We start from the raw sequence: 25,432 nt of genomic DNA, 5'->3' as shown, positions 1-25,432 counted from the left end.
CTTCAGTTATTCTTTTTTGTGCATTATGGGTGATTCCCTGAGCACCTCTTATAGAAGTAATATTTGTAGATTCTAGGTAATATTTCAAACGCCGTGCCAGCAATTGGCCTGTTTTATCTTATCTATGTGTAATACTTATTGCAAAGATCTGTTTTGGAGTAGTTTCTTCTCTGTTGTTTTTTCTAATATCACAGCTGGGTGTCCCCATAGCCCCACTTCACATTGAACGTTCATAGCAGACAAGTTTTGTAACCTAGTTATATCCCTCTCTTTAGCCAATAGAGTAATATCTAATTGATTATTTATATATATAAACGGAAAAACTATCATGCTTATCGTTACCACTTTCAATGCATTGCACTCTATATTACTGGTACTAGCAGTATTCTATTTCAAGGTTAAGTCGTTCATTATTACACTGCCCATACGTTCATAAAATCCTACATCCTTCAGGGTGGAGATTGGTAACTTCTTTGCAGGTTTTCTAGTCCCATATCTGCCTGTTTTGTATTAAAAATACATTGATGGATAATACAAAGTGGCACCTAAATGTTGCATTACTGACTTATTCTCTGCATGGTCTTGATCTAACAACACAAAGTCAATTCTGAAAAATGAATATCAAGTCCTCATTTAGATTACTGATGAATCAAAGCATCAGGACATTGTACCACCACGATTTGCATAAAAGGTGGCATCATCAGCATTTTGGGGATAGATTCCCACTATTGCTATGGTTCTACCATGTAATGTCCCATATGGGATGATGTATCTGCCCTCACTATACAACTGTGTCTTTTCCTCTGCAAAAGGCAGACTTGAGGCCAGCTACAACCCTACTCTCCTCACATGTGTACTATAATTAGTATGGTGGAACTGCCCTCTCAATTTATGTTTCACTTTATTGGCCTCTTCCTCCAACAAATGAGTCACCTACAGATAAGCCTCGTGTACCCATTACCTGCATAGACAAGCACCCCTCTCACCCTCTTGATGTAGTTATTTAACCCCTTAACCATATTTTAATATACACTAAATCTAAGCAATAAAAAAATTAAAAAGAATGAGAAAACAATAATAGTTTCCACTCAAGACCCAGTTCACCTATTGTTATGATCCCTAGTTTCAATCAATTACCATGTGTGAAGCCCAAAGTTAGTAGGGGGTGAACCTGATTGCACGCTACACATTTCTGCCTCTTTATATTAACTTCCCTATTAAACCATTGACTCTTATCATATCCATCCCATTTCTTGACATATTTGTGAGAACTGTCTGTGCTTCTAGATTTCTCTGCTCCTTTATTTGTGTTCTAATCTCTTTTCATGCCTTCTTTAGAGTCTTCATCTTCTTTGCTAGTCCACAGTTCTGATCTCCATCGTGGGCTCTTATTATTCAGGTTTTCAGGTTGTTATGGCCCTCCAGACAGTCTAGTCTTGTCCTGCCGTAATGAAGAAGTATAATCTATCTTCATGCATAATTTCATTTTTTTAGGCAGAAGACCATCATATGCTTCACATTGTTGAGCCTGATTCACTGAGGTGAACTTATACTTTTGAGTGAGTATACGTTTGTTTTGGAATTCACATACTCCAACTTAATAGTGAGTGCTAGTGCAGAGACTTCCCACTCAGGTTGGAGAAGTGCGCACATAAAAAGATACAACATGCTGATATATTTATGATTGGCACGTTAGGTCAAAAAATCCTATAATAAAGAGTATTTTCTCCCCCAACCCCAAAGTTACTTATGTACCAGGATGAGTAACTTCAGAAGAGAGAAATAATGAGCAGAATTCCACCTATCATTTAATAGACTCCCTACATTTAATACTAAAAATGTTGAACTAAATTTGCTCTTAGGGTGAAAACGTTTCCTCAATTTTTTCCACTGAAAAGGCCCTAGTTATGTACGAAGTGGAGCATCTTCACTCAAAGTGGCACACTTATGTAGAGGTGCAGATTTACTACTTTTGAAATTTCACCAACATTCCATGAGTATGCATGAAATGCTATGTCAGTCACAAATTTCCAGCCATACTACTGGGGATGTCATATGATATTTCACACAGGGTTCTAGTCCCCCGTGTGAAATTCTGTATAGTGCACAATTCTAAACAAGGGGAAAGGAGTATCCTGTGTGTTAGAAATGGGATCTATAGTTGGCAGAGGTATAAACCTTTGTCCAAATAGGGACCACAATCCTAGTCTGGGTAAATCACACACAATCCAAATTATCCTGTGCCCACCCTCTGGTATCTTGGTACTGAGCAGTCAGGCTTAACTTAGAAGGCAATGTGTAAAGTATTTGTGCAATAAATCTTGAAGTAACATAGTGAAAACCCCACAAAAATACACCACACAGGTTTAAAAAAATATATGATATTTATACAGTTAAATTAAGGTCAAAACGATAATGATTCAATAAGCACAAGTTGAAATATCACTTTTGCAAGATTAAAAAGAGTCTTAGATCTTAAAAATAAACAGCTGTCTCTTGTTTGCATCAAAATTATCATGCACTGAGACCAAAGAGGAGAAGATGCATGGAAAAATGAAGTGCGCGTCGGATTTTCTGATGCAGCACAGATGATGCGTTGTTTCTTTCAACACTGCAAGGGGCTTTGTGTTGTCTTCCGGTGCACAGTCTTGGTTTCTCACTGCGATGCAAGGGTCTTTTGACGCCCAGAAACAGGGCATGGAAATCCTGGGCATGCGGGAGGAAGTCACAGCTGATACATCAATCCGGTAGGTGATGTATTGAATTTTCTGTCGCACAGCAGTTGCTGTGTCGATTCTTCTCTCAGGAAGTCGGGCTGCATCATTCCAGCTCAGCTGTGCGTTGATCCAGTAGGGCTGTGCATCGACTTTCTGGTCACAACGCAAGAGCTGCATAGATCTTCACTCAGGAAACCAAGTTGTGTCAATCTGGTTTGGCTGTGCTGCGATTTTCTCATAGCAATGCAGGCTGTGCATTGTTTCCAACAGGCTGTGTGTCGAATTTCGGCACACAAAGAGTTTCCTTGAAGAGATTAAGTCTTTTTGGCCTTGAGACTTCAGAAAACAGGAGGTAAACTCAATCCAAGCCATTGCAGAGCACTTCTCAGCAAGGTCAAAGGCCAGCAAGGCAGCAGGACAACAGCAAGGCAGCAGTTCTTCACAGCAAAGCAGCCCAGGTGAGTCCTTTGGGCAGCCAGGTAGTTTCTCTTGACAGGTTGAAGGTTCAGATCCAGAAGTGTCTGATTTGGTGGGGTCAGAGACCCATTTTATATACCCCAAAATGCCTTTGAAGTGGGGAAGACTTCAAAGAGTGGTTTTGAAGTGCACAGGTCCCCTTTTAGTACAGGTCTGTCTGCCAGGGTCCCAGTAGGGGGACTGGCAGTCAATTGTGTGAGGACAGGCCACTAGCCTTTGAATTGTAAATGTCAGCCTCCTCCACCCTTCCAGTCCGGGAAGCCCCATTCAGCATGCAGATGTGTGCAGGTGTGACTGAGTATCCTGTGTTTGTGGTTGTCTGGGGGAAATGCATAAGGAAGCCGTCAACCAGCCCAGCCCAGATGTTGATTGGAGCCAGGCAGTAAGGCACACATGGAATTTAAGTGCAGAGAAATACTTACTTTTTAAAAGCGGCATTTCTAAAATAGTAATATAAAATCCAACCTCACTAATAAGCAGGATTTTCTATTTTCATTCTGGCCATACTAAACATGACCTATTTACCCCTTTCTGATCAGAATCTACCACTCAAACAGTATTTGAGGGTAGCCCTAAAGCTAGCCTATGAAAGGAGCAGGCCTCACAATACACACAGGTATATGTCCTGCCTTTTACCTACATAGCCCCATACCCTATGGGTTACCTACGGCCTACCTTAGGGGTGACTTATATGTAGAAAAGGGGAGTTTAAGGCTTGGCAAGTACTTTTAAATACCAAGTCGAAGTGGCAGTGAAACTGCACACAAAGGCGTTGTAATGGCAGGCCTGAGAGATGGTTAAGGGGCTACTTATGTGGGTGGCACAATCAGTGCTGAAGGCCCACTAGTACCATTTAATTTGCAGGGCCTGGGCACATGCAGTACATTTTACAAAGGACTTACAAGTAAATCAAATATGCCATTTGGGAATGAACCAATGTTATCATGTTTAAGGGAGATAACATATGCTCTTTAGCACTCGTTAGCAGTGGTAAAGTGCACAGAGTCTTGGAACCAGCAAAAACAGTGTCAGAAAAGTGGAGGAAGGCAGGCAAAATGTTGTTGGATGACCACCCCAAGGCTGTCAGGTCTAACACTGTGCAAATGTACTCTTTGTTCTCTGTAGGGAAAGCATTTTTCCTTTCTTATACACCTAGTAAATCTGAGAATGATCTAGTCTTCTTCCTAGATTGGAAGGTGTGATACTCCAGCCAAGGGCAGGAGTAAAACGCTGACCACTTCCAGGACATGACAGGTAGGACCAAAATTTGGGAATGCCAGCAAATGTACATTTTGAAGGGTGATCGCGAACTTTAAAAGGCAAACATCAGTGTTGAATGTCTACATCTGATTTCTCGGACATGATGTATGGTGGCAGACGTCTTGTGCATTTGCGACAGTGGTAAATCCTTGTACTATAATGAAATTCCTGACATACATAAACCAATTGTTATTCATCACAAACCTATGTTTATTGATGAAAACGAAGCACAATGAAGAATTGCATATCTCAAAAAACAAGTGATTTTCCACCAACCTATCAGGGAACTCTGTTCCAGATTCCTCTCCCTTGCAGCTACCCAGCGCATCTGCCATGTATACAGTAGAGGCTGCTCTTTCTCCCACCTGCTGGCCAAGGCCCTGCATCTCAGAGCCTTTCCATCTCTCCAGCAGTTCAGGATGGACCTCCAGATCAGGAACAAGCAGTGTGATCCTTCTCCCACATCTCCTCCAATGTGGGATGTGATCTAATGTCCTTCCCATCATGTAAGGAGCGAAGGAGAGTTATTTCAACTCTTTGCTGGAGTACATTTCCAGCAATTTACAGGGTGGGAAAACAAAAGGTCAGAATTCGTGAATGACCACAAATGTAAAAGTGTGGATGCCTTAAAAAAACTTGCAAGACTAACCATACCTTGTTCTACCCACTTCCCACTCTTTGAGTGGGACTTACTACACTGCACGTTTGAGGAGTAGTGAGGGAGAGATTCACAGTAGTAAATCTATTCGAAGTTGTCAGGATCCCCTATGTGAATTCTTAATAGGTATAAATGAAGGTATTTTCAGCCTTCATTCCTCCATGTCTTTGTGAATTACCCTCCATGAGCTTATGGTTCAGCTAATACATTTTCAGAAGCTGGTCTATGAGTAGGAAGGACCTTAATCCCTTCCTCCTGTCCCATTATTTCTTGCACGCGTCTTACTGGTATTTCTTGCAGTACCACGCAAAAATGGAGAAAAGAGAAATCTTTAATTGGAGTCAAAGGGTCATTTGCTTCAAGGTTTAAAAATGTAAATTGATCTTGTGGATGTCACAAGCAGTAGGAAATCTGCAACACATGCAGTCTTTAATGTTGTGTTGTTCCCATCTATTAAATCTGTATACTTGAACATTCATTTGTGTTCAGGGCTAGAAAGACATAATTTATTGCAAGTCCAGTATTGGTGCGAAGAATGCGATTTTTTTATATTAGGGCCGGAAATTATGTAGATGACTCTTTCAGAAAACATAATTGCTGGCCCGTGTCACATTGTGAGATTGTGTACGAGAATCAGACTTGCACATTATAGAATATTTTCCCTAGTAAAGCTTAATGAGAAAATCATGGTCATTTTATCTGAGTGAAGAAACTAATTATAAAGCTGTCAGAGCATGTGGTGAGTTTTTGATCATACTTGCTAATGGATCAGCAAGGTTAGGTGGAACCACACTGAAGTCAGACATTGGCAAAATTAATGCCTCACCTTTCATCAGCTGCAAAAAATGATGAGTGGCACTGATAATTGAGAACATGGTGTCCTATTCAGAATTTTCTCATGTTCCTCTAGTCCCAAATCCCAGACCTGTCCCCATAGAGTGCCCTTGATGGCACGATTGTCGCTTAGAAGGGCATTCACACATGTGGGTTATACATCAAAGATCCCGTTTCAATTAAATGTAAATTAATTGATATAATTTGCAATTATGCATAATTGTAACCTGTAGGTTCTCAATGCTGTTATACTTGGGCTTGTTATTTGCAGTGCCTCTCCTGCGCCCTATTTTACGTGCAGGTCATGATGCAGATAGAATTATTGTAATCTAATTAATGTAAGGTTGCTACTTTCAAGGTGCACCACCAGCTACTTAAAAAACAATGTTTCTGTGTTCATACATTCTTCAATAGACATGATAGACGACATTACATTTCAGTGAAATACATCTGAGTGAACATGCAGGTCTGAAGTCCTAGATGCAATATTTGCAGTGCAGCCTCCTATTGAAAAAGCTTGTATCAGACAAGTAGACAACCTAGCCATGTCCCAAGTTTTCTGTATATTTATTGGGGCGTATCATGATCAGGTGCACTGGCTCAGTGCTGGGTCAAGCGCCTGTTTATTTTTGTCTGAGGCATCTAAAGTTGATACTTGCAATTCCTCCGAGGTAATGCATGAACTTTAGATGAGGAAAGGCCATCACCCCTGTCAAGTACTCTACCTCATAATTTTGATGTTCAAAATAAAGAAATAAAACAGTGTGAAGATGAGTAGTCATGCAAATATGCAAAATTCCCAAGCTGAGAGACCAGGATAGTTGTAAATCTATGCAATTAAATTAATGAACATATGAATGTAAAATGCAGACTGTCCTTGTGGCATTTTGTGACTCAGACTCCTGAATCTCAGCAAGCTGTAGAAGGGGTAAGTTGTTTTTTCAATAACATCTCAGCTCCTCCATGGAGCTCTCTTGGGCTACTTTGTCGCTTGAGCCCTTGCCCCAGTCATAACAAGTTAAATGTCCCGTTAAATCTGTGTTAACATGCAATGTGCTTCACCCATCAACCTGGGTACCATTCCAAGATGAATTCCTTACTGTGGGTCTCAAAACCTTTTCTCTCTCAATTTGGTCACAACTTGGGACTTCCATCCACGGAGTCATCTGATGAGCATTGCTGCCTGGTTCACTGGTGCCTCATCTTCACGCAACTTGCCTCTCCTCAGAAGAGGAGTGCCTTCACTCACTGATGCTGGTCTCCCCATGAGTCTATTTGCTGTGGACCCTGTGGGCTGCTCTTTATCCCTGGAACTATTGTGAGGTAAGCTGGCCAATCCCAACCTCACTGGCACTGATGCTGAGCCGGAAGATAGGGTGTTCCACTCCCATATGCAGACACATAGTTAGTTTCCTGCTCTAAAAGGTGAAGGATGCCATTACCATAGACTCGCTGGTTGTTATTATTGTTGGGCTAGTAGTCCAGTGTTTTGTCTGCTACAGGAGAAAAGTAACTACTACATGGGAAAAGTTTTAGAAGTCTTTCTGAAAATTGCCAAAATCAGCCCTTTAGTGACCTTTCCGGATTGATCAGCCTCTGGCAGCCTGAGCCAAGGTGCTTTAATAAGATGTGAAGTGGCCTTGGCTAAAACAAAGGAAGCATCTGGGGGGAGGAGAACTGCAAAAGCAGATGGCAGAGCAGGAAAGGGAGAGGGTGACCATACTGGTTTTCAAAGAAGGAAAAACCACTTGGGACAGAAAAAAGACTGCCCCATTTCCTGCTTCCTCAGACAGATTTGAGCCCCGGTAATAAGAATGGGAGAAGGGCTGAAGGGGGTTTGTTCGGGAAACTTAGCCACACCAGTAGGTGGGCCCAGCCAGATCTAACCTCCAAGAAGAGATTTTCTCTGTCTTTGATTTTTGAAGAATGTGGCTTTCTGGGATTGATTTTTGCCTCACTTCACAGGAAGTGGTTGTCACAGAGGGTGGCTTCCTGCAACCAATTGGTCAGAGGTGCCCGCTGCTTGCCAACCCATGAGCCAGGATACATATGACAGAGCTGCCCAGCAACTCAGATCCCTACTGGAAGAAAAGACTTAAAGAAGAAGTACTGCCCTGCTGAACCCCTGGGTGCATTCTGGGAATTGTAGCCTCAACTCCCAGAGAGCAACTGAGATCTTCTAGAATCAATCTTGGACCAGGTTTATGGACACTGCAAGACCCCAAAAAGGACTTTTAGAAGAAGTTCCAGAAATTTGGAGAAGTTTGGAGCAACTTAGGAAACAAGCTCCATAAGGTGACCAACTTGTTGACGAGAGTCAAGTTTTGACATGGAACGGCAACCCAGCTTGAATTTCAGGTGCGTCCTTCTGAAGCTCCAGAGTTTTTCCTTATCAATGAGACTTCCAGGAGTTAACCGGGATCTCACTCTGAGCCAAGCCAACAACATTACATCTGGCCTGAAGAGGAGCCTCGATCGACGATAGAGAAAAAGCTCCAGATAAAAGACTTTGGACCTGATTTAGAACTTGGCGGATATCCCATCCACCATATTATGATCTCATTATATCCTATGGAGATTGTAATACGGTGGATGGGATATACGGATCAGGTTTGTGATGGAGTATTCCATCCCCCAATTTCTAAATGAGGCCTTCTGTCCCACGGTAAACCTCTGACCAAGGCCTACCGCTCAGTGTATCAAACTTGAGCTCCATCGCAATCAGCCTCAAACTCTGACTTTGCCTCGGTCAAGCGTGACCAGATGTCCACAGCTGGTGCTTTTTGCTTTTTGGCACTAGAAAGTATCTTTTTTACATTTAATTTTTAAAAATTCATATCTCTGTTTCTCTACATTGTTGTTTTGTCATTTTTGTGTCATTTTAAAGATACAAATGTGTCCTATATTATTGAACTTATTTTGTGTGGGTTTTTTTTCTTATTCACTTTTTTGTTGATATTAAATGCTTTAAACACTTGTCTCTTAAGTAAAGCCTAGCTGCTTGTGGACCAAACTATCAAGGGTTGAGCAAGGATTAATTTATTGAGACCTTGACTGGACCTAATGTGATATTAGGGCATAATATTAAGTGTGGGTACCTACCTGCCCTTGCTAATAATCCCCTTTCCAACACAGGAGTATAGAAAAACGCCTTAAATAGATGCGCACTTTACATGGTTGTAGGCTGCTATTTGTAACCTTCTCTCTGCAAATTGTTATGTAACAAACTATCGGCCTCATGTACTAAAAAATAATTTGATAAAAGTGGTTGCACATTTGGGCTCCAACGTTTACTGTATGCATTTGAATTTTGAAAACTGGCTTATGTACTAATATTTCAGTTCACTAAATAGAGCATTTTAGTGGGTTGCAATTCAACCTCCATCAATAATAAAATTAATAAGGAATGTCGTAAATTGTGACCCACTAATATTGGTTACAATCACATGGATAGTGGCCTGCTGGGGTCATCAAACCACCATGTCGGTTCTGTTTTTATATAAAACAATCTTTTTTTAATGCAGCCAGTTTTCCTAAATAAAAAGCAGATTGCAATTAACAAAGAGAATGAAATTAACCAAAAGGTTTTTAGTAGCAGTCAGTGGTCCCATGAACCATTGCCCGCTCCTAAAAAAACCTTTTGTTTAAATTCAGAAAGGGAAAGCTGTTCCTTAAGGATTCCTTCCTGTTTACAAATGGGTTACCACCTCCTTTGAGGTGGTGGTAAAATATTAATGTTTTGTGACTGGATGCCAGTAGTCAAATATTAATACATTCCATATTACTTGGAAGAAACGCCATATCCCCCATCCTCCAAATACCAATTCATAATGATTTCCTAAATCCATTTAATAATGTGAAAACCTTTTCTGAATTGTACATTGGTACATTTCAAAAAGGCTTTTAGCATCTGAAAGCCCTCTGATTTACAGAATCAGAGGGTTTGCAAACGCTATAAACCTTAATACATGAGGCCAGTTGCAATCAGGCTTTGACCCCCATTGGGACTAGCTCATGGTGTAAAAATAACTTCAAATAAACAAATAAATACATTCAAGACATTTGTTCACATTCTTAGGGGCATATTTATACTCCGTTTGCGCCGAATTAGCATCGTTTTTTTCTACGCAAATTCAGCGCAAAACTAACGCCATATTTATACTTTGGCGCTAGACGCGTCTAGCGCCAAAGTATGAGTAAAGAGCATCATTTTTTAGCGTGAACGCCTTCCTTGCGTTAATGAGATGCAAGGTAGGCGTTCCCGTCCAGAAAAATGACTGCGCCGCAAATGCGTCGTATTTATACTCCCGGGCAAAAATCACACCCGGGAGTTGGCGGGGCAGAAAACCCCGCATTTGCGCCACTTTTTAACGCCTGGGTCAGGGCAGGCGTTAAGGGACCTGTGGGCTCAAAATGAGCCCACAGCTGCCCTCCCATGCCCCCAGGGACCCCCCCTGCCACCCTTGCCCACCCCAGGAGGACACCCAAGGATGGAGGGACCCATCCCAGGGACATTCAGGTAAGTTCAGGTAAGTATACATTTTTTATTTTTTTTTATTTTTTTTTGGCATAGGGGGGCCTGATTGTGCCCCCCTACATGCCACAATGCCCAATGACCATGCCCAGGGGACATATGTCCCCTGGGCATGGCCATTGGGCAAGGGGGCATGACTCCTGTCTTTACTAAGACAGGAGTCATGTAAATGGCGTCTGGGCGTCGTTTAAAATGGCGCAAATCGGGTTAAGATGTTTTTTTGCGTCAACCTGACTTGCGCCATTTTTAAGACGCCCTAACGCCATTTTTCCCTACGCCGGCGCTGCCTGGTGTACGTGGTTTTTTTCCACGCACACCAGGCAGCGCCGGTCTGCTTGCGCCGGCTAACGCCATTCAATAAATACGGCGCCCGCATGGTGCTTCAGAATGGCGTTAGCCAGCGCAAAATTTTTTGACGCTAAACTGCGTTAGCGCAGTTTAGCCTCAAAAAGTATAAATACGGGCCTTAGTTTTGTATTTCTTTTAGAGAACACTTCCAAGAACTGTCATTCTGTGTGTGGAGAGATAACATAAAATGGATTAATGTCTCCTGCAAATAGTTTCTAACTGCAAATCTTGTTTCCAATAAGTACTCAATAATGGTGAGGATAACATGGACTAGCAGTCCAGTCTTTAAAAAGCGAGAAACATATGAAGATAATGGGATTGATATAATTTTCGCTCTTCCCATATAATCATTTATGACCTCACTTAGAAGTCAGCTGATGGGCTGGGCAATGGGCCAGGGGCGTATTCTGGGGCATTGTTTGGTCAGTAAGATTGTGGGGTTGTGAGCTTTAGATTTCCCAACAATCAAATTTTTGTATAATGTCAAAATAAATATTATGACGGGCAGGGCGCATGAGAAGTGCTAAAGGTGTAATGGAAAGAGAGGCGAATGCAGATTGGTAGGAGTTCTAAGAGCGAAAACACACAATATTTTGCAAAATAACAAGCACTTTTAAAACTTTCAAATTGGAGGGGGGGAGTGTGTGCCTGCGTTTTTGTCTCTGTGTCTGTAAAACTTCCTTGTGAAATCCAAAAGACACCTCAACATACCCGACTGAAAGCACCTGCACCCAACTATTTTCCTGAAAATACATTTATTAAGGGAGGTGCAACACCCCAAACTCCCCCCTAAAGCTATGCCCCTAGATGTATTGCCTGTGGCACCTCTGACGCACCTCTCGCTCCCTCCTTAGTTAAAAGTCCCTCCTTGAAATGTGGGGATTATTATTTTTTATATAAAGAGCGATCCCTCTGACACAAAGTGAATTAGTTCAGCAAAAATACACAATGGCAGCCAGCCCAGTAATCGTATTTAAATATTTAATACTTTAACATTGGAAGATTTTCCCGGTGATTCATTCTGAAATAAAGATATTTTTCCTAGTTACGCTTCTCCTGGGAAGACAGCATTTCAACGCATTCAAAGGTTTACCAGTACTGAAAAATCGGTAAATGCGCCAACATCCAAGGATCGATGCGTGGGAACACCCATGTTCCACCCATGGAACTCCTTCCCAGGGCAGAGTAATGCAAGGCAACGACTTACACGGCTTGGTAAATCTAACTTAGGTTAGGTAGGCCCTTGCAACATCATGTGTGATTCACAAGCATTGCAATACCTTGATAAATCTGCCCCACGGTTTCTTTAACAATGCTTTCACATTTCTGCTGATACAAAATTTGATTTCAAATTGACACCATCATTCTATGATCCACTGAAGCATTTTCAGTAGAGAGGAAAGATAAGATGTCCAGCATTTTACAACTGAATGTAGAACCATGTTTAAGTGAATACTCCAATATGAAGTAAAAAAGTTTATTCCTGCAGCACAGTACCATCACCAACAGCATAATAAAGATTCTAACAGAACCTTGCTGAATCAGAGCTTTACGTTCCAGAGTTCAGCATGCAGCAGGTACTGTGTAACATTAAAAAACCAATACCAAGCAGCATGACAATAAGTATATACCCCAAAATATAACATTTCTTCCCCCAAAATAAAAAACATACAGGACAACATATAAAGAGTAAATCAAATCACACAAAATCTTTGTTTCTCATAGGAAGACGCCTGTCACTATTAACGTCCTTAACTTTGTAAGCCACACAGACAGTTATATAATTTGTCTTCACTTCCTGAACCTCATGAGAGTATGCAAGATTAGAATCCTGTACCACAAACATCTGAGCAACATTAGAATCCACAGTTTCAACCTCACTTGAGCTTGTTGTGAGCTGATCATGTGTCAACACCAGGACAGTGCGCGCTCTACAGGCATCTAGAATGCAAAAACCCAACACTCGCAAGATAATGTAATTTATGCATTGTGATGATATGTTATTGTTTAACCTTTTGCATTGCAGAATTCCATCCAAAAGATTCATTTTTAAGGTGCTTATAAATACTGTACATTTGCAATGTATTGCTGCAGACATTCAGAGTGTGTTAGGGTGTGGTCCCTTTCCAGGGCCTTCTAGAGACTTTCCCTGCAACATGCCTGGGCGTGGTTCTAGGCTGGGCCAAGACTCTATAAAAGAGAGTCAGCCCAACTTCCAGTGCTCACTATTCAGAGGTCCCGGTGCAGAGCAGCAGCTTCTTCCTGAGCTCCTGTCCCGGTGGTCTATTTGGATTTTCCAGTCTTCTGCACTCATCTCTCATTGGTGATCACTGTTTCCAGGCAGTAAGAAGGTGTTTGGACATTTCCCAACACCGTAATTGAGAATTTTCATATTCTTGATTTTAATTCTTAAATGAATAACAGATTACTTGTGTGCTGCCATTTTTTGACATTTGTATGGTGGTTTGCAAATAGGGAGGACGCGCAATTTATTCCATAAAGATTTGACTTGGTTATTACATTGTTGTTCATTGCGCGCTATTTCTTGACATTTACATGATGTTTTCCGAGTTGGCAAGACGTGCAACTCGTTTCATGAGCATTTAACTTTGTTGTTCATTGCGCGCTACCTTTTCTTGACATTTACATGGTGGCATTCGAATATGCGAAACGCGCGATTCACTTCTCGTGTGTAATTCATGCTGTTCATTGTGCGCTACCATTTTCTGGCATTTACATGGTGGCATTCGAATCGACAAGACGCGCGATTCTTTCCCTGAGTGCTTTTCATGTTGTTCATTGTGCGCTACCATTTCTTGGCATTTTCATGGTGGCATTTGAATCGACAAGACGCGCGATTCTTTCGCTGAGTGCTTTTCATGTTGTTCATTGTGCGCTACCATTTCTTGGCATTTGTATGGTGGCATTTGAATCGGCAAGACGCGCAATTCTTTTCTCGTGTATAAATAATGTAAATTACTGTGCGCTACTATTCTAAGACATTTTCTTGGTAGCATTTCAAGTTGCACGTTGCGTGATTTATTCCTTGAATCTACGTTGTGTGATTTCATGGTGCACAATCCTTTATGGTGTTTAATACTCATATAAAAATCCGCAATGTGCGCAATTCACCTCCCAATGTTTTTTCTGAGATGAACACAACAATACCAGAGTTCTAGATGTAATGCTGTGTGTTCCTGATATATATTCTTAAAAGGAGATTCATATGGTTGTTTAGAAATTGCTCAGAGTGTTTCCTGATTCTCATGCTAAAGAAAGTACTCGAATCTGAAAGTCCTATTTAACTTTTCCTGTTTCCTCCTCAGGCATTCGGTCATCTAAAGCATAGTCAGTTTTAGGACTATTTTAGGGTTGTTCATGTTTTTTCGGAAAAGACGAAGCTTAGAGTTGTAGCATGGTACTGATTTCATGAGATATAATTTTGATGTTGTGTTTTAACCTTTTGCTTCCTACAGGTCTCCTTACCAGCTGTTCCCGTCCTAATCCCCTTTTCCCCACTTGGACTCTCTTAGACTCTGTGATAAATCTAATCAGGGTATTGGAGCTGTCTTGTGGTGGAAGTGTTGCGAACGTGCACAGACCCCGAGGATCTGGTGACTCTGACATCATGCTAGCAGCCCTGCATAGCTTCAGGGCATTTAATGATCTTCACAAATAATTTCTTTCATTCCGTTCTATAGGATCACTCCCCTTACATTTACACTTCTCTAGTTTCCTGACATTCCACACTTTGCTATCCTCAGTAACCACACTTTTATTGTAAACTTTGATGACCGCCATAGCTTCACCAGATTTAGATGCACACTTGCCCACAATGCCAGGTTTCCATACTCTCATCCAATGACCAACCTCAAACAAACGTTCTTTAACCTTACACTAGGATTTATACACTTGTTTGATTTTTTCCTATTTCACTTTTACTCGCATGCCAATCACCTTTTTATCCAGATTCCCCACTACTTACCCTACTTTTGTTTAACCACCATGAACACAATTTGGACACCAGATCTCTTCCCTTCAACAACTTAAACAGGGTGACTTCTGTAGTGGTTTGAGGAGTAATGCAGTACAACCATAGTTTCTCATTCAACTTATTCTTCCAATCACCACCATAACCACATGCCAATGTGACACTTTCCTTTACAACCCTTTAAAACCCTGTAAGCCTCTCCAGCTGACCATTACTCTGTGATTAATACAATGCATGGTGGCATGGTGAATGGCACTATAATTAGCAAAACTCAACATTTCAGCTGAACCCCATTATTTGCGGCCAAAACCTCTGGGTATCCTTCCTTTGCAAAAATGCTTTGGAAAAAACAATAATAGCACTGGTAGTAGCTTGAGCAACAAAACTAACCTCTGACCAATTCAAATGATATTCTACTAAAACTAATGCAAAGCAAGCATCATCAGGCAAATAATGGTAAGGTCCACAAATGTTTAACCCCATCTTTTCCCATGGGGATTCTGGCCAGGTGACAGGTTGAAGAGTAGCAGGCACAGTTTCAACATATTTTCACTGTTAGCGCGCACCTCATATTCTCTCACTACCCTGTCAGCAATTCTATCTAAACCCGGCAACCAAAGGTATCTATTGATGAGCCTCTTCAGAGAGGACATACAGGGATGTCCCTCAAGAGCCAACCTCAGTATAATATCTTGAATACTTTTAGGAAGAATACATTTGCCCACTTTGAAAAGCATAACACCTTCCACTTACAACTCCTCAACCATTTTACAAAAAAGTACCATCTCTGCTAGATTATCATTCCTACAAGGCCATTAGGCCATCTTTCAATCGCACATTTTTAACTGCTTTCAAATGGTCATCACTTTCATCATACTCAGTCCATTTTCCCTCATCAATGATTCCAAACTTATCTGATGCTAACACTCATATGCTAGCCACCATATCCATTTCAATATTTTCCACCTCAAATTTGTAGCCAGTATGTGGTAGTCTGGACAAACAATCAGCCATTACATTACTCTTACAAGGCACATACTCTACTCTAAAGCAATACTCCTGTAACCTTGACATACATCTGGCAAAGGGTGCAGTGGTATTCCAGAGTCCCCCAGGCAAGGGAATCTATATAAGGAGTTTAAGACCAGTCAACCAAATAAAGCAGGAACTCCAGATATGATTCTGCAATGGTTAAATGGCCCACACACATGCTAACAACTTCTTTGCTATTATAGCATATTTTCACTTCAGAGTGCCAGAGGCAAAAGCTACATTCCAGACATCTTTACCCCACTTCTGAGGTGAAACATTGCCAGTGCCATACATACTAGCTATGATACATTATTTGTTCATACAATACGGTTTTAAAGTAGGTACTTCATCTGTTTCAGTTTTGATTACATAAAAAGAAGCATGTTGGGTATTTGCCCATGCAACTTCCACATTTTTGTGTGTAAGTTCACGGAGGGGTTCCATTTTGTGGCAACATTCTTTATAAGTTTTCTGTAGTACTCACAAAACCTGGAAATTAAAGTGTTTTTTCTGATTGTCAGGAGCTGGAGTCTTAACAGTAGTATCCATCAAAGACGTTTTTAGTATCACATCCTCACCTGGCAAGGCATTTTCTAAATACTCCATGGAACTACAAAAGAATTTACATTTTTTTCCTTTCATTGTCAATCCATTTTCAAAACATGTCACAGACTCATTTGATGTGCTCAAGATATTGTTTTTCATTTCTAGAATATATCAGAATGTCAACTTGAAAACATTTCACAAATCGGTCCATTTCTTTAAATAAATGGAACATCTCCCTTTGAATGCAAAGCCGCAACAACCAACCCGAAAGGCATCCTCCTAAATAGATGAACACAGTGAGATGCTGTGAATCATCTGTCAAATCAATGTGATGATATCCTGACCTCAGGTCTAAAGTGGAAACTATTTCAGCCCTTCCAGCATATACACAGCTTCATTTTATATTTGGTAAGGGGTGACAATCCACTATTATATTAGCATTAAGAGCTCTGCGGTCAATGCATAGTCTCAAACTGTTATCAGGCTTGCAGCATAGAAAAATCGGTGATACCCATTCAGGTGATTCTATTTCCTTAAAATTCCTTCATTGACCATAATCATTAAAACTTCTTTTAATTCATCCCTCACATTTATATGTACATTTCTGAGTTTTTGCTTGACAGGTTTTGCAGCTTGCTGGACCTTAATTCTATGAAACTTCAGAAAATGGTGAAACAATCCAGTTCTTTGAACAAACATTTCTCATTAACAGAACAGGCTCCTGGCTTCTCTGATTTAATATTATACCCAACTTCCATTGATCCTTCTATCCTCTGACATTCACTCTTTTATGAGCAACATACACTTTGATTTGAGCATTCCTTTCTTTAAACGTAATCACCACATCCACAAACCCCACCCCAATTCTGGTACTGTCAAAACTTTCTACTGTGATATTAGACTCTTTTAATTCCTCCAAACTCCATATATCTTTGAATTTCTTCAGAAATTATTTCAGTAAAGTCTATGGAAATCCTAAATCTACCAACACCCTTTTATTAGACTCATTCTTCACATCGTGCTCATACTCCCAAGGAGATTTTCCTTCACCTACATAAGAGATCTTAGTTTTCTGATTAAGAAAACCTTTCTTTACATCCTCACATACATGTGTGAAATCTTCTTCATGACCACACGTCTTACACTCTTTCCCTATAGCCGGGCACTGGGAGTGAGAAACTAAATGGTTAGCATAAACTATGTGGAACACCACTACTTAATTTGCACATACTCTTGTCTTCACCTATGCATAACCTAACACTCTTATATATAGACATCATCAATTTTTCTGACTGCTCCAACACTTTAGCTGTATACATGACCTCTTATAATTTAGGATCTCCCATCACCCAAAGCAGTTCTTGAATCATCTTGCTTTTGACATTATCAATAATTTGGTCCCTGATAATTTTGTTTGAACTTTCTCCAAAATTACAGTTCATAGAAAGCCCCCGTGGCACAGTCAGGAATTCATCAAATGTTTCATCACCTTTCTGGGTTCTGGTATAACATTTAAATCTGTTTAGTGCTATTATAGAAGTAGGGTTGAACCTATATTGCATGCATTCTCTATAAATCTTCTTGACAGACATCAATGTCTCCCTGCCCCTCTAGTGTCATTACTTGTCGTAATATCCTGAAAACTAGTTGCCCTTCAGAACCCAAACAGTGTAAAAGAATGCCTTTTTTGTTTTTTCCCTGAGGCATGGCATCCTCTTTAATGGCTTTCCTTCCAGGTAATATATTCTTCTTTCTATCATGTACAAGGAATGGGTGGATTGCCTTTGTGTTACAAAAACTTAGCTGGTGGTTCGAATTGCATGTTGCTCTATTTTAATTTTCAACACATAGAATGGTCAGAAAATATTGTCTACCTCACCCAGAGATAACAATCCAGATAAATTAGCAGCAAAGTCCAGTTCCTCACTAGAAGCATTGAAGATATGGACATAATAATTGACAAACAGAAACTATGTTGAACCCCTTGAAGGTGTCGCCATCGCACACCGCATAACAGAGTGTAATGACGTGGCACTCAATCAATGAACCATTTCAAAATGGTGTCTTCTTATGTTGATTGATGTAGAGTGACTTGCTCATGACAGAATGGTGAGGAAGCAGACCTAACATGACGTTGAGGGAACAAAGAAATGTATGGCTGCTCCAGAAAAATATGGTGAGTCGTAGAAGGACATATGGAATTTTGAATGATGTACATAGCACAAAAGATTAATGTGCCAAAAATAGAAAGTACTACACACAAATTGAAATGTTAGTGTCTCATCAATATCCAGTGAGGGTCAAACAATGGTTTCCTATCATACTTTCGTTTGACTAAATATATATTCAAGTATATCCTTATCCACATAGAAACGATAGAAGTAATTTTCCATTAACTCGTCTGTGGGTTCTAATGGAGTATATTACACCTGTGCTGTCGATAACAATATGTATCTCTCCAGAACATTGCCATTTGCAAATAAGTGAATATTACAATATGCAGGAATGAAGTTTATTGCTGAAGAACAGTACCATCACCACAGTCAAATGCTGGTTTGATACAGAATTCTACAGAACCTTGCTGAATCAGAGATCTAAGTCCCTGAGTTCATCATGCCAGCAAGTATTGTGTGACATTCATAACAAATCAATACCAAACTATATAACAATAAGTATATACCCCAAAATATAATAATATTCTGGTCTTTTTGGTTGTGGTATGCAAAGGCGAGATTCTTAAAAGTGATATAAGTACTTTAAAGTTCCACCACAGCAAAGGTACAGTCATCTGTGCTGTAAAAATGTTTTCTAGCATCACTGATTTTCTGTGGATATGAGGGAAGGCACATGGCCTATGTGGGGAATGTTATCTACCTACTATAAAGCCCACATATACTTTACCTTCTCTGTTCCATTTTGGAGCTTTCACAGACGATATCCATCTTAGCTCTTGGCTTCTGAGATTAAATATTCTCTGCTTGTCACCTCTCTGGTGACCTACATTTCCACATTGAGGACCCAAACGACAACAACACTGCGCATCTCCTCAACATTATGAGCAGCCTCGGATTGACCCAGAGCCTCCAAGATCTTACACACACCACAGGACACACAATTAACCCCATTTTCACCTCCAGCAACTGCGTCAAAACAGCCATGTTACAGAACTCACATGGACCGATCACTCCATCGTCCACTTCAGCATCTCCAGCCCCCGCATCTCCACCCTCAAGATGACCAGCGCCCTCCACCGGAGGTGGAACAAAATCGGAGACCAGCTGGGTGGAGGCCCTCAACATCTCCAACCCCGCTACTGCCACCAACCTCGAACAGGGTGCGAAAAACTTCAACGCATGGCTCACCAAATGCGCTGACTACATCATCCCCATCAAGAGCAACATCCAGAGAAAATCTTCCAAAAAGGTCAGATAGTACACCCAAGAACTCAGAACAGCGAAACAAGACTACAAACAGCAGGAGAGGAGATGGTGCGCCAGCAAAGAGACCTCCAACAGTGCAGTTTTCAAGACCTCCCTCAACCTATATCAACACCTGCTGAGGGCAACAAAGAAGACAGCCCTTGCCACACACATTGAAACCAGTGCCAACAACACCAAGGAACTTTTCAACATTGTTAAGGAATTCTCAAACCCGGCTGCCAGCGAAAACAACATCACACCCTCACATGAGCTGTGTGACAACCCTGCCCACTTCTTCTTTGACAAGATCACAACCAGATACAGAAACTTCGAATCCCAACCCACACCTACGACTTCCTTGACAGATACGCCACTACAGTAATCAACACATATTGACCACCTAGAACATCCTTTCCTCCCAGTCCATCACCTCCACCATGAAATCCATCCACTCAGCAGCTCCTTCAGACCCATGTCCGCACTACATCTTCAACCTTGGAAACCAAAGGATTGGCCAGGAACTCACTACCCTGTTCAACATCTCTATCAACACAGCAACATTTCCCGATGCCTGAAAACATGCCGAAATCAGACCACTACTGAAAAAACCCTCAGCCGACCCCGGTGAGCCCAAAAACTACCAGCCAAGCTCCCTGCTAACATTCCCAGTGAAGTACTGGAAAAGATCATCAACTAGCAACTCATGACATGCCTGGAGCAGAACCATCTACTCAATGCCTCCCAATCTGGCTTACGTAGCAATCACAGCACCAAAACTGCCCTTATCGCAGCCACCAATGATATCCAAACCCTCCTCGACTGAGGACAAACAGCAGCTTCGATCCTCCTCAACCACTCAGCAGCCTTCGACAGCATATCCCACCACATGCTGATCGAAAGACTCCACCACATAGGCATCCAAGGGGACGTGCTCAGATGGATCACCCTCTTCCTTACTGGAAGAACCCAGAAGATCTACCTCCAGCCTTTCATCTCCAAACCCAAAGAGATCACCTGCAGTTTCCCTCAGCCTCATGCTCTTCAATGCATATATGACCCCACTGGCCAACAGCGTCAGATCCCATGGTCTCAACATAATTTCCTACGCAGATGACACACAACTCATCCTCTCACTCACGGACGACCCCTCCACCACCACTACCAGCTTCTACAGAACAGTTGCCTGCATCTGAACACAGACAAGACGGAAGTACGGATCTTTGGCAACAGCAGCAACACATGGAACGATTCCTGGTGGCCATGAGGCCTAGGACCCACGCACACTTCCTCCCACCACGCCAGAAACCTCAGAATCATAATTGACAAGAAGCTCACCATGAAATCACAGCTCAACGTTGTCTCCTCTGTCAGCTTCCTCACTTTGCGCATGCTACGTAAGATCTTCAAACAGCTGTCCCTACACACGAGATGCACACGGACACAGGCCCTCATCACCAGCCGACTGGACTACGGCAACACCCTCTACATAGAAATTGCTGCACACCTCCTACAGAGTCTTCAGACCATACAGAACCTTAATGTCGGCCTCCCCCGACGAACCCACATTACACCCCACCTTGGGCAACTGCACTGGCTTCCAGTACAGAAGAGATGCCAATTCAAGCTGGTGACCCAGGCACACAAGGTTCTACACAACAGAGGACCCGCGTACATTACCCACCACCTGAACTGCCACCAACCGGCGAGAAGACTACGCTCTGCCTCCCTTTCACTTGACCCAGCCTCCCCGCATCTACTTAAGCAGAAGTCGAGGACCCTTCTTCTCTCATGTTGCAGCATAAACCTGGAACAGCCTGCCCACACACCACCAAACCATCACCTCACTTCCGGAATTCCGAATGGCCCTCAAGACCTGGCTGTTCGAATAGGCCACCGGGACCTGCAAGTGCGTGGATAAACTATCGGGTGATTAGCTGATCTTTATAAATCCTGATTAACTGATTGATTGATATGTGTGTATGTTTTTGTGAGTGAGTATGTATGTGTGTTTGTGTGTGTATAAGGAATCCATTGTTAAAAGAATGCTTCCTTTAGCATGTGTTCTGTTTAAAATACGCTAGAAAAAAATTCTCACTTTGCCGAGCCTCCATACTTCTGACCTAATCTTGTCTATTGACTCGCGGACACCACAAGCATTCACAGGATGCCAACATTCTTGATGAGCAGTAGAATCTCTTAATAAATAAAATATAAATGTATCTCTAAAAAAACATTGCTCACTGTATCAGTGATATCATTATGGAATCTGAAATGGTACCTGTACCTTTTGACGGAACTAAACAACTGGACATTCACTTCCTGATGTAATGTAATGAATGTTACCATTTATAAGAGGATAAATGTTACGTGAGATCCAGTCAGCCCACGACCAATATACAAAGACTCACCAGAGCCTGCTGTCATCTTGGAAATTGCAGGAGTATCATTTTAGATTGTCATTTCTTGGAATCAATTATTGCACGTTTTTTGTGTTGTCTCTTTGTTACAAAAGTTTGTGTAGTCTCATTCGTTTTTTTCATCAGCACATTTTTCCAATTGAACACCTTAAACTTAGAAGCTGCAGCAAGGGGAACATAGTTGTTTCCTAAAAATGCTCTAATGAGACTCTCTACCGTTTTCGTGATATTTCCAAGTTTCCCAGGACAAGGAGACGCTTGTTCTTATATGTCTCAGTGTCTATGTCGAGTCGATTTCAAGAAGAGCACAAGCTAGCTCACATAGTTAAGAGAGGAACTAATGGAACACATTTTATCTGGCTTGTCTTGCTTGCAATCTATGAGAACCTCCATAGCCTGGAGGTTAACTTGACATGGTGTACGTGGTGCAAGGTAGAGCCCAATCAGCAGGCGCGCTCTAATGCAGGGGCCTACTTGCCCCCTGTCCCCCACCCCTGTGCCTGTCCAGTGATAGAAAAGTACAAAACACCTCTGTGGGTTTGTGCTACACATGGATTGAGCATTTCTTCAAATAACCCCAAATCATTGTACGTCTAATATATGTCACTTAGCAGCCTGCGTACTCATTCACAAACCAAAAAATGTGCAGTGCACATATTAGTTCATACGTAGGTCTTTGCACATCACACTCCATGTAACGTAAATCCAGCCTCACCATTCTGTGTGGATATTCGTGGAATACTATCCCCTAAAGTGAACAGAACTCAAGAGTGTCTTGGTGCTATTTACTTGTACTCCTTCTTTGTTCGAGGCACTCTTGCTCATCAAGGTCAGGACCTACTTCATAGAGCAATTTGCTTCATCAGGCGAGACTACTAAAATAGTGAGCGAAGGTGAAATTGGAAGATCATCCTAAAGACAGCTAACTGTTGGTTTACTCTAGAATTCCAAATTGGACCAGTGTGAACACATCAAGTGTTTCTAGATTGGAAGATTGTTTTGATTTTAAGCTTGAAGAAGCCAGCTACACATCATATCCATTTGCCAAGAGGGCTAAGCAATATGTTACTTTACACTGCATACCTACTGCAGCTTTGTTGTTGTGACGACAAAAGGAGAAAACAAAGACTGCAGTGGATACTTATATTTTCTGATGGCATGTGTGTTGCCTGTTGTGTCTTTCAGTTCTTGTTTGTATCAGGGAGTGGGTGGCTTGGCTTTTGTCAAGTGGTGTTTGGTTTGGCATGGACATCAGTACGCCAGTGGTCCTAAATGTGTGTTATTGAGGTCAGTGAGTGGGAGGTAAAATTAATATTTGGTTTGAATGTCATTGGGTGTGTTCTTCAATCACTAGAAATGCAACTTAGCTACTTTCTATTGTCCTGCGTGGGAAGACCTCACAAGGAGTATGTCAAAGTATTGTTGTCTGTGGTTTTGTAGTGTCGTGGGTTGTTTGATGTTGTCAGTTCCCATCAGGTCTTTTTGTTTGCATTATCTTGGAGGTTAAAGTTAAAGAGGAAGATTTAGACTGAACAGCTTGATGATGTGGTGTGGTGTCATTTTAAAATTAAAAAGAGCATATGGAGTAAGAGGTCTAAACAGTAGGCATTGGATTCTAGCAGAGCTTCAATGGAGCGTGCACAAAATAAAATATCAGTGGAGAACAGACTGTCCAGCAAAACCTAAAAGATGGTAAGGAAAGATAATCAGTCTAATGACTATGAAGAAATCCACGCTTTGCTATGTCGGGCGAATGCAACGATTTCATGAAATCTAGTTAACATTGTGACGTGTTATTAAGAAACTGAAGAAAAACATTATGTTGAAATATGCTTCAGAGATATTGGGCCTGATTCAGACCTTGGCGGACGGCGGAGGCCGTCCGCCAAGGTCCCGCCGACAAATGACCGCACCGCGGTCAAAAGACCGCGGCGGCCATTCAAACATTTCCGCTGGGCCGGCGGGCGCTCTCCAAAAGAGCGCCCGCCGGCCCAGCGGAAATGCCCCTGCAACGTGGACGCCGGCTCAGAATTGAGCCGGCGTAGTTGCAGGGGTGCGACGGGTGCAGTTGCACCCGTCGCGTATTTCAGTGTCTGCAAAGCAGACACTGAAATACTTTGCGGGCCCTCTTACGGGGGCCCCTGCAGTGCCCATGCCATTGGCATGGGCATTGCAGGGGCCCCCAGGGGCCCCGCGGCACCCCCTACCGCCATCCTGTTCATGGCGGGTTTCCCGCCATGAACAGGATGGCGGTAGGGGGTGTCTGAATCCCCATGGCGGAGGAGCGTGCTCCGCCGCCATGGAGGATTCAATCGGGCAGCGGTAAACCGGCGGGAGACCGCCGGTTTACCCTTTCTGACCGCGGCTGAACCGCCGCGGTCAGAATGCCCTTGGGAGCACCGCCAGCCTGTTGGCGGTGCTCCCGTGGTCGGTGACCCTGGCGGTCACCGGCCGCCAGGGTCAGAATGACCCCCATTATGTCAATTTCTTATTATTTTACTTAGTTAAAACGATACAGGGTACGAATTCACAAGAAATCTTTTTTTTTAATATACTTTATGAGTTTTCAACAGGCACATGCAAAGTTCTTTCAAGTTTATGTTTTTGAGCCTGCTGCACCCTAAAGTATTAGTAATCCGTCACAATACGGCACAGTGGGTGAGGGGATTAGTAGGAAATAGGGAAGCCGAAGTTGCTGAGGAGGGCTGGTAATGTTATTAATCAAAGAGGCCGAAATTTAAGAGAACCCAGCACGTTACAACACCACATTAGCATATGTTTTGTGAGGCTAGTGTGGCACTGGAAGGCCAAAAACGCCATGCTATATTTACAAAGTGGCACGTTGCATGCATTGCGCCACTTTGTAACCTCTTGTGCCACATTATGCCCGCACCAGGCATAATGTATGTAAGGGGGTGTTCTGGTGCTAGGGGAGGCCAAATAAATGGCACAAAGAAACCTAAGAGATTTCTTTGCATCATTTTTATCAGCATTTTTAATGCCTGCTAAGAGCAGGCGTTAAAGGGAGGCTTCCATTGTTTTCATTGGGCCTCTGGGTGCCTTGCAGGATTAGGGGCAACATTCTTTAAGCTAATCCTGCAAAGCACACGACCAGCTTAAAAAATGATGACACTAGTACACCTGACTACCGCCATGTTGCAATCGGTGCAGCACCACTTTTCATAAATCTGCCCCAGAA

The sequence above is a fragment of the Pleurodeles waltl genome, chromosome 10, assembly GCF_031143425.1.
Source record: "Pleurodeles waltl isolate 20211129_DDA chromosome 10, aPleWal1.hap1.20221129, whole genome shotgun sequence".
NCBI lineage: Eukaryota > Metazoa > Chordata > Amphibia > Caudata > Salamandridae > Pleurodeles > Pleurodeles waltl.
The sequence above is the reverse complement of the archived record's forward strand: the minus strand, read 5'-3'. Positions refer to the sequence as shown.